The sequence below is a fragment of the Mesoplodon bidens genome (assembly GCF_964165515.1).
Source record: "Mesoplodon bidens genome assembly, chromosome: 1".
In the NCBI taxonomy this organism is placed as follows: domain Eukaryota; kingdom Metazoa; phylum Chordata; class Mammalia; order Artiodactyla; family Ziphiidae; genus Mesoplodon; species Mesoplodon bidens.
In genome coordinates, this window is record NC_138176.1 from 135,820,039 (window position 1) to 135,829,555 (window position 9,517).

At 43.4% G+C, this 9,517-nt stretch overlaps 1 pseudogene across 1 annotated transcript; it reads right to left on the reverse strand.

The window, feature by feature from the left end:
- Positions 1-7,179: 7,179 nt before the first annotated feature.
- Positions 7,180-8,189, reverse strand: LOC308618402 (high mobility group protein B3-like; annotated as a pseudogene). The gene has a single exon. The product of its transcript is annotated as a high mobility group protein B3-like (transcript).
- Positions 8,190-9,517: the final 1,328 nt, after the last annotated feature.

Sequence of the window (9,517 nt, forward strand, 5' to 3'; positions counted from 1 at the left end):
GCTGTGAGGATTAAGTGAGACAATGCAAGTCCAGGGCCTGGTATAGTGAGCTATCAGTACACGGTAGCTGGAATTGTACTCCAGAGGGTCCCATACCATGTCTTTCTTGTTCATCCCTCTCTCCCCAGCACTTAGCAGAGTGCTGGTCTTAGTAGGTACAGAATGGATGCTTGCAGACTTGATCTGATATAGATGCTTTTCCTGTTTGACATGCCACACTCCCTCTGACATTGATGAATGACAGGGTCGCAAAGCATGAGGTCAGGCTAGTTAGAGGCGTTTTGTCCACTAGGTAACACCGAGACTAAATGCTCATGGAGTTTGATGAAATTCATGCTATGGAATGTATATGACCCAGGTCAAGGGCCTCTACTGTGCTTTTCCTCATGCCCTCCCTCTTCAAAGGAATGTGTTTTGTTTATTCCAGTGAAAGATGTAAAATGATAAATTGGATAATAAGTTAGGCCAGGAGAGATATCAGCCCTGCAAATTTCATTTCAATTCAAACTTCTACTATTTATTGAATGTTTAACATTTAAGGCTCTTCGTTTGGGCACTGTTGGAAATTTGAAGATTAGCAAGAAAACATCTCTTCTCTCAAAGCATATACTTTCTAATAAATGGGTAGCGTATAGATATGCTACTATGAGAAAAATCTCATAAAGATGATCAAATGAACAATATGGGAAATGAAAGAAGGCAGAAATTACATTCAGTTGTAATTATCTGGTTATGTTTCTCAAGGGAGGTACCTTTCCATATGGTCTTTGCATTTGGTACCATGGGGTAGGGGAGGAAAGTAAATTAGAGGCAGGGGGAATGAGAGGAACAGAAAAGTGTAGCATGCTTGGCAATCAGTGAATCATCTATTTTAGGTGGATCATACAATACACGTAGAAGAATAAGTCTAGAAAGAGGGCTTTGAGGGTCTTGAGATTCAGATGAAGATTTATAGGGAATGGAGAGCAACTGAGAGATTTTGAGCAGGGAAGTGGTGTGATCAGACTGGTAATGGAGAAAATTAAACTAGCAGTGTTATGTGAAAGGGATTGAGGTGGAGCAAGGCAGGAAGTGGGGGATGATTTAGGGAGCAGTTGAAGTGGATCTGGGAAGAAATTACGAACGAGGGTGTGGGCAGCAGGAATGGGCAAGAGGGGCCTATTGGAGAGGCTTTGTTGAGGTAGCTATGATAGGATTTAAGAGTCAGTTCCTGGGCTTCCCTGATGGCGCAGTGGTTGGGAGTCCGCCTGCCGATGCAGGGTATGTGGGTTTGTGCCCCGGTCCGGGAAGATCCCATATGCCGCGGAGCGGCTGGGTCCGTGAACCATGGCCGCTGAGCCTGCGCGTCCGGAGCCTGTGCTCCGCAACGGGAGAGGCCCTCATAACACACACACACACACACACACACACACAAAAGTCAGTTTCCTTGTTTTACTTGGAGAGAAAATTAAGTTTGGATGCTTCATCTTTCCCAAATCAGCTCTCACCATCTTCTGGTGAAAAGACCCCAGGCTTGGAAGCAAAGTGTGGACCCCGGGTCTGTAGGTTGGGAGAGGGGCTTGGAAAGCTGGAAGAATCTCTTATTCTCCCTGGTGCTCCATGTGCTTTAGCCCGGCCTCGGAGGAAAGAGCTAGAGGAGCGAGCTGTGAGAAGGAAGCTTCCCCGCCCCTCCCCAGGTTCTCAGTTCTGCTGGGACAGCCCTACATCACAGGATGAGGCTTGGCAACCTCGTTTGTGATAATAAAAACATAGCACAACAGTCATGTATCTCTTGGAATGTGACAACGACAACATTATTAGCTTACGTGTTCGTGGCCTACAGTCCGTTCTCCCCTCCACGCCCTCCACCAACTAAAGAGAGTTTTTTGTTGTTGTTGTTGTTGTTTTTTACTGCTCAGCTTCCTCCCCTCCTCTACTCTCTAAGGAGAATTCCGTCTACTGATTCTGTTTTTCTTATGATACAGAAATAGGGAGAGAGAAACCAGACTGGACAGTTAGGAAAAGGGATAAAATTCTGATGGCTTGGCCCAGTTCGGTGTTACTCTTCTCTCTGTAAAATTCACGTCAAGGACTATATCGACTAGATACTAAAGAGTGAAGCCAGAAGATCAAGTCAACCCATATAATATGGACCTAAGAGAGAAGTAGGAAAAAAAAAAAAAGAAAAATACTTTGGGCTGGGCTTTAGGGAACATTTGCAGGGGGAGTCTTGATAAATGAAAGGCTCCAAGATAGAAAATATGTTGTTGTATAGTATGGATTAAATCTCTTTTAATACTAATTAAATGTTGCAATTTCGGTTTTGGCTGCTCACAGTTTTTAATGTTTTATGTTTTTAATGTTTTGGTTTTATGTCATACCATGCTTAGACTAGACAATATTGTATTCCAGCTTAACAGCAGGAATTCTGGAACCAAACTCTTGGATCTCAAATCCCATTGTTACCACTTAATAGCTGTGTGACCTTTGGCAAGATACTTCATTCTCTGTGACTCAGTTGCTTTGTCTGCAAAATGAGTTAACAAGAGTATCTACTTCAGAGAACTGTTGTGAGGATTAAAGGAGTTGATATTTGTAAAGCTCATGTAAAGCCCAACATATAGTTAGCACTACATAAGCATTAGCTATTATTAGTACAGGAAAATTTGAGGTCATGAGATTTTTCTGCCTTGGTTCAACCAAGATGGCGTAGATGACTGTCAGAGAAGAATTATTCTCAGTAAAACAGATCCTAACTTTGGGGAAAGAATGGAGGCTCTAGGCAGTTGTAATAGGCTGATTTCTAAAATGAACCCCAAAGATTCCCACCTCTGGGTTTTCACACCCTTGTGTAATCCACTTCCCATTGAGAGTGGGCTGGACCTGGTGACTTGTCTATAACTCACAGAATATGGCAATGATGGTAGGATATTTTCGTGATTAGGTTACAAAAGGTTGTGATTCTGGTCTTGCTAACAGACTCTCTCTCTTGCTGGCTGTGATGATGCTAAAGCTGCCTTGGTGGAGAGGCCCTCATGGCAAAGAACTGGGGGAAGCCTGGGGCCAAACAGCCTGTAAAGAATTGAGACCATCAATCCAACAGCCCGTGAGGGACTGCCAACAACCACTGAGTGAGCTGGAAATGGATCCAGCCTCAGTTGAAACTTGATTGCAGCCTTTTGAGAGACTCAGGCAGAGATCCCAGTTAAGCCATGTCCAGATTCCTAACCCTAGAAACTGAGATAATTAATGTGTGTTGTTCTAAACCATTACATTTTAGAGTATTTTGATACATAGCAATAGATAACTAATTCAGCAATGTACCAAAGTAGGAACTTGGGAACCCAGCGACCCAGCTCTAGGATATGAGGGTGGAAGTTGGGGAGGCCTTGAGGGTGAGAGTCACCATTGAAAGAGCACCCTACTGTCACACTGGGGAGACCACACCCTCGTCTACGTGGGGAGGAGAGCAACTCAGGCAGAGCCCTTCAGGATGAAGTGGTTGAGGCTATCCTAGGGCTTCCTGTTCAAGTGCCTATCAGCCTGGGAACACTTAGTTCTCATCTTGCATCATTGACCTCTTTGCAGCATTGGAGTGTGTACTCTTCTAGAAATGCCTCCTTATCTTTATGACACCACTCCATTCAATTGTTTATTCATTCAGGCAACAGCTACGAGCTGAACACTTCTATGAGGTCTGGATACATTATGAACAAGGAGAAATGGCCCTCACACAGTACAAATTTCTTCTGGCTTTATTCTATCTTTTTAACTGCTCCTCTGTCTTCTTCCCTGGGGCGACTTTTGTTCACATACCCCTTAAAGCCTAGTGTTCTCCATGGCACTGTCCTTGTCCCTCTTTCCTTTTTACCTTACATGTCCCCCTGCATGATTCCAGACTGTATCTATCACCTATCGCCATGTCCATGCTGACCTCTCCCATTTCTGAGTTCCTATTGCCCTTAGGGTCAGGACCAAGCACTTAAGTTCAACCTCTAACTGTTGATCTATGGAACCTTTCCCATGCCAGGGAGTTTTAGTCCACTAGTGAATATCTGTTTCTCTTTGTATAATAGAAGGGTATTTGACAAATCAAGAAGAGTAGGTAATTACAAGGACTGGCAAAACCCAGAGCTGGCAAGACTGTGTAGCAACTGAAACTCTCATACACTGCTGGTAGGAGTGAAAACTGTTTGGCAATACCTATTAAAGCTAAATATTTATATATACTTTGACCCAGCAACTCCATTCTTGGGTAAACACCCAAGAGAAACAAGTGCTTATGTCCACCAAAAGACATGTACAAGCATGTTCATGCCAGCTTTATCCATGATAGCCAAAAACTGGAAACAATTCAAATGTCCATCAATAGTAGATTGGATAGGGGCTTCCCTGGTAGCGCAGTGGTTGAGAATCCGTCTGCCAATGCAGGGGACACGGGTTTCAATCCCTGGTCCGGGAAGATCCTACATGCTGCGGAGCAACTAAGCTTGTGCACCACAACTACTGAGCCTGTGTTCTAGAGCCCGTGAGTCACAACTACTGAGCCCACATGCCACAACTACTGAAGCTCACGTGCCTAGAGCCCGTGCTCCACAACGAGAGAAGCCACCACAATGAGAAGCCCGCGCACTGCAACAAAGACCCAACACAGTCAAAAACAAATAAATAAAATAAATAAATTTATTTTTAAAAAATAGTAAATTTACTATTTTAAAAAAATAATATATTCTATATACAATAGAATATTACACAACAATGAAAAAATTAACTACTGCTATACATAATGACATGGATGAATCTCATAGACATAATATTGAGTGAAAGAAGACAAATACAAAAGAACATATATTGTATGATTCCACTTATGTGAAGTTCAAGCACAGGCAAGATAATCTATGGTGTCTACACCCTTTTTGCAGAGTTATCTTTGCAGAGTTATGACTGGGAAGGGACACAAGGGAAAATCTGAGGGTTCTGAAAATATCTAAATATTGATTTGGGTGGTGATTACCCAAGAGTATATGTAAAAAGTTATCCAGCTATACACTTAAGATTGGTACATTTCACTGTCTTTAACTTATACCTCAATAAAGAGTTAAAAAAAAAACAAGAGTATGTTATAGATAGCTCTTGCTTTTGCTATCCAGCATTTTTTTGTCCTTTTCCTAAAGTAATTAACCCTGATTTACCACTGTCCTTTACCTTTAGGGGGTGTACACAATGCTCAGCTCATATATATGTCACATGATCCAGGACTGGCCATCAGAGTTTTCCACACCTTGGCCACAGGGATGGACCTGTGATTTAAACCAAAGCAATGAGATTCAAACCCAGAACTTTAAAACAAATCCTATGCTTATGTGTACATTTACAAGGAGGTGAGTGGTTCTATGGACATATGTCAACTATCTGTTGTTAGATATAGCTCCTCAGAGGGAAAAGGACAGAAAAATACCACCTAATCCTCACAATCCCCCTACTGAAGCTGTTGCCTAAGTCTGGGAAACAATTCCCTTCTATGTCCACCCCACACTTGCCTGGAGGTTGTTGCCTCCCTGGTGAAGTGGACATGAGTAGAAAGAGTATGGTTCTGGGAATTCCCTGGTGGTCCAGTGGTTAGGACTCCATGCTTCCACTGCAAGGGGCCCGGGTTCAATTCCCGGTCAGGGAACTAAGATCCCGCAAGCTATGCAGTGCAGCCAAAAAAAGAATATGGTTCTGGGTTTGTCAGATATCTTCCATACAGACTCAAGGATCACATGATCACAACCTAGCTGCAAGAGAGGCTGGGCACTGTAAGAGTGTGGAAACAAACACATTTGGTGGTGGCCCACATCACATCCCCTTGGCCACCTCTGATAACAGCCACAGCTACAATGGTCAGTCATCCTATGTGAGCCCAGGTGTTGTTCTGACAGCATTTCTCCTCCAGTGTGAGGTCTCATCCTTCCGTGTTCTGCCTCAGGGCCTTCTCCAATACCCTAGGACCCTGTTCAGCCTACAGGTAATAGAACCCCAAAGTACAGGGGTGTTAATGTCTCTCTTGGCAACTTCCAACCACTGGGGGATGGAAGCTAGTGGATAAATTCCCTCACTTTTAGGTGAATGGTTGTAGGAGGCCTTCTGTACTGTTCTCATCTTGATAACACACTTTCCTTCTTGACATCACTCTCCCTGCTCCCCCCATTCCTGTTTCAGGGGATCCCTCTTCAGTAAACTACCTGGACCAAGTCCTGCTGTCAGATTCTGTTTTGGGGGGAACTCAAGCTAAGACAAGAACTCATGGAAAATCTGGGGAGCACTAACTGTTCTCAGACAGCAGTTTGCAGGGCTTTATTTGCCAGCTTAAGGTAAGGTAAAGTTTGGAGACGTGAGAACTTATTGGAAAATTACAGGTTAAGGCCTCAGGGGTTTTGCAGAGCCCTTGGGAGAGGCAGCAGTATCAGAATATCTTTGCTTCACTCCCTCAGGGCTACATCTTGGATTTTACTCCAAGTCATTTCCAACTCCCATTTATTATCTCATTGGTTTATGTTAGAGCAGAGTTTTGCTGAAAATACTGTTCAGGGCTTAGGTCCTTCACGTAAACCGCGGTGGCATGTTATAATTCTGCTGCCTTTCTGATGAGACGATGTGATTGTGTGGCTTTGATTTTTTTTTTTTTACAAATGTAATACTGTTTATTTAACTTCAAAAACATTTCAACATTCTAAACATACAAAAAAATAACAGAACATTGCAGAACATGTTTAGTACAGAAGGTTCTTGAACTTTCATCAATGCAGTGGCTCTTGGCTTTGTTGACAATGAAGAGTTCTATGGTTTGTTTAAAAAACAAACAGTTTAAAACTACCACACTTCAACTAAAAAGGATCCAAAACACTTCTCATGCCAGCTGACCCCCCACCCCCTTTTCCACAGCTAAGAATGGCAACGGGATGCTATGTCTCTATATACAGAAACAAGACAACCTGAAGCTAAATGGATGCCCACTGCAGTGTCCACAGGTCCAGCCCCACAGTGCACGCCCTGAGCTACGGCCCTCCGGAAGGCATTGCTCCTACAGCCTCCACACCAAGCAAGGAGCGTCAAGAGTGTGTCTTGGTTGCTTTGTTCTTTTTACAAACTATAGATATGTACAGTTGAGAACTCAGGACTCCTAGCCAATGACCATAGAGTTAACACACCACCTCACAAATTTAAAAAAAAAAAAAGAAAATGCCAGAAACATCTTTAAATGCTTTGTCACACCAACAGCAAAGTGCACAGAGTGAGGAGAACACGAGAGCCTTTTCATTTTAAAAATGTTTGGAAATATGTACAACTTTGATACAGTTTCCGGGTGTTCCAGACACCCATGGCCACTCCATGTAAACCACTGACAATTGCTAGAGCACTTTGAGAGACTACGATATGATCATGATCCAACTGGGTAATTAAACCTAACAAGGGCAACAGACACGTCCCGGGCGAGAGGTGTGTCAATCACGGTGCTCCCTACTCTAAGGTATTCACAAGGAGACACATCAACAGTTTTTTTTTATTCTTCCTCCTCCTCCTCCTCTTCTTCGTCCTCATCTTCTTCATCTTCCTCTTCCACCTTTTTCCGGGCAACTTTAGCAGGACCCTTGGCGCCATCAAACTTCCCTTTAGACTTATACTCTGCTACATCCTTCTCATATTTCTCCTTCAGCTTTGCTGCCTTGTTGATGTACGTCACTTAAGTTATTCCACATCTCGCCCAGCTTCTTTGCCACATCTCCAATAGAGATGTCAGGGTTTGTAGATTTGATCTTGGGGCGGAATTCAGAACAGAACAGGCAAAATCCAGACGGTGGCCTCTTGGGGGCATTCAGGTCCTTCTTCTTCTTGCCTCCCTTAGCTGGTCCGTAATCCTTCATTTCCCAATCATAGCGCACTTTATCTGCCTTTGTCATTTCGTCAAATTTAGACTTCTCTTTCCCAGACATTGTCTTCCACCTCTCAGAGCATTTCTTGGAAAATTCTGCAAAACTGACAGTGACCTCAGGGTTTTTCTTCTTATGTTCCTCTCTGCACGTCTGCACAAAGAAGGCATAAGCAGACATCTTGCCCTTTGGTTTCTTGGGATCACCTTTACCCATCTTGACTGTATTGTTCGCTAGTCTGGGCAGTGCTGGGCACGACGCGTGGCTCAGCGCTCCACAGCCTCGCACTAGCTGCCTCCATGAGAGCCACCTGGCTTTGATTTTTAAATAAGATTATACCCCAATTTCAGCCTTAATTGATGGCAAATCTAGCTGACACATATAAAGTTTAATAATTATTACTTAGGCAGTATCTAACTTTCCCAAGGTGTGCCTCAAAGGTAATACATATCCTATAAGTGTCCGACTGGGCCTAGATGTTTCTGGGCTTCAGCAAATACATTTATAAATTTAAATCCCACCAACTCAGCAGTGGTCAAATAGCTACTTCTTAGTAGGGGTTTCAGAGTTTCTCTGATTAAAAAAAAAAACAAAACATAGATTAGCTCTTACTCAGTGCCAGTCCCATTCACCATTGCTAATCCCTACAGTGCCCCGGCAAGGTGGTGGTCATGATTTCCCCTTTACAGCCAAGGAAGAAGGAAGCCTAGAGCCTTGGGGACATCATGGGCTCAAGGTCACACAACAGGTGCACTGGCAAAGCAGAGATTTGAATGTAGATCCAGCTGATTCCAGATTTCCTGCTCCTTCCTCAGTATGTCATACTGGTATATCTCTAAGTAGGAGAGTGTGTGGGAAGGAGAAAGGAAAGGAGATTCCCACAAATGAATGATAAGATCAGAGAGTCTCAGATTTGGAAGGATCCTTAGAGGCCATCTCGTCCACACCTGTGGGCACGGCACATATGTCCCTCCTGCAGAGGTGCAGCCAGGTCAAAGACCTGGGGAAGGAGCCTGGACAGGGTGTGGAGTCAGGCCTGTGTGCCCAGCAGGGGTGGTGGAAGAAGTGACGGCGCAACTGTGCAATAAAAGAAAACCCTGTGCCTGCTTTCCCTGCTTTTCACAGCCTTGAGTTGTGTGTGTGTGTTTACGTGTGTGGGCACACACATGCGTATATGCACACAATAAAATACACATAAAATTCACCATTTCAGCCATTTCAAAGTATACAATTCAGTGACATTTAGCACATTGACAATGTTGTGCAAACATCACCACTATCTAGTCCCAGAACATTTCCATCATCCCTAAAGGAAACCTTATACTCATTAAACAGTCATTGTCCATTCCCCTCTTCCCCCCAGCCCCTAGCAACCGCTGCTTTCTCTCTATGCATTTACCTGTCTGGACACTTCATGTAAGTGGAATCATATCATATGTGGCCATTTTTGCCTGGCTCTTTTCACTTGGAATAATATTTTTAAGATTCACTGATGTCATAGTATGTATCAGTAGTTCATTTCTTTTTATGTTCACAGCCTTGTCTTTATACTGCTTCCTTGAACATACTTTTATTATAGTCTTAAAATATTAACTAATGGTCACTTTAAATCTCTCTTTTTTTTTTTT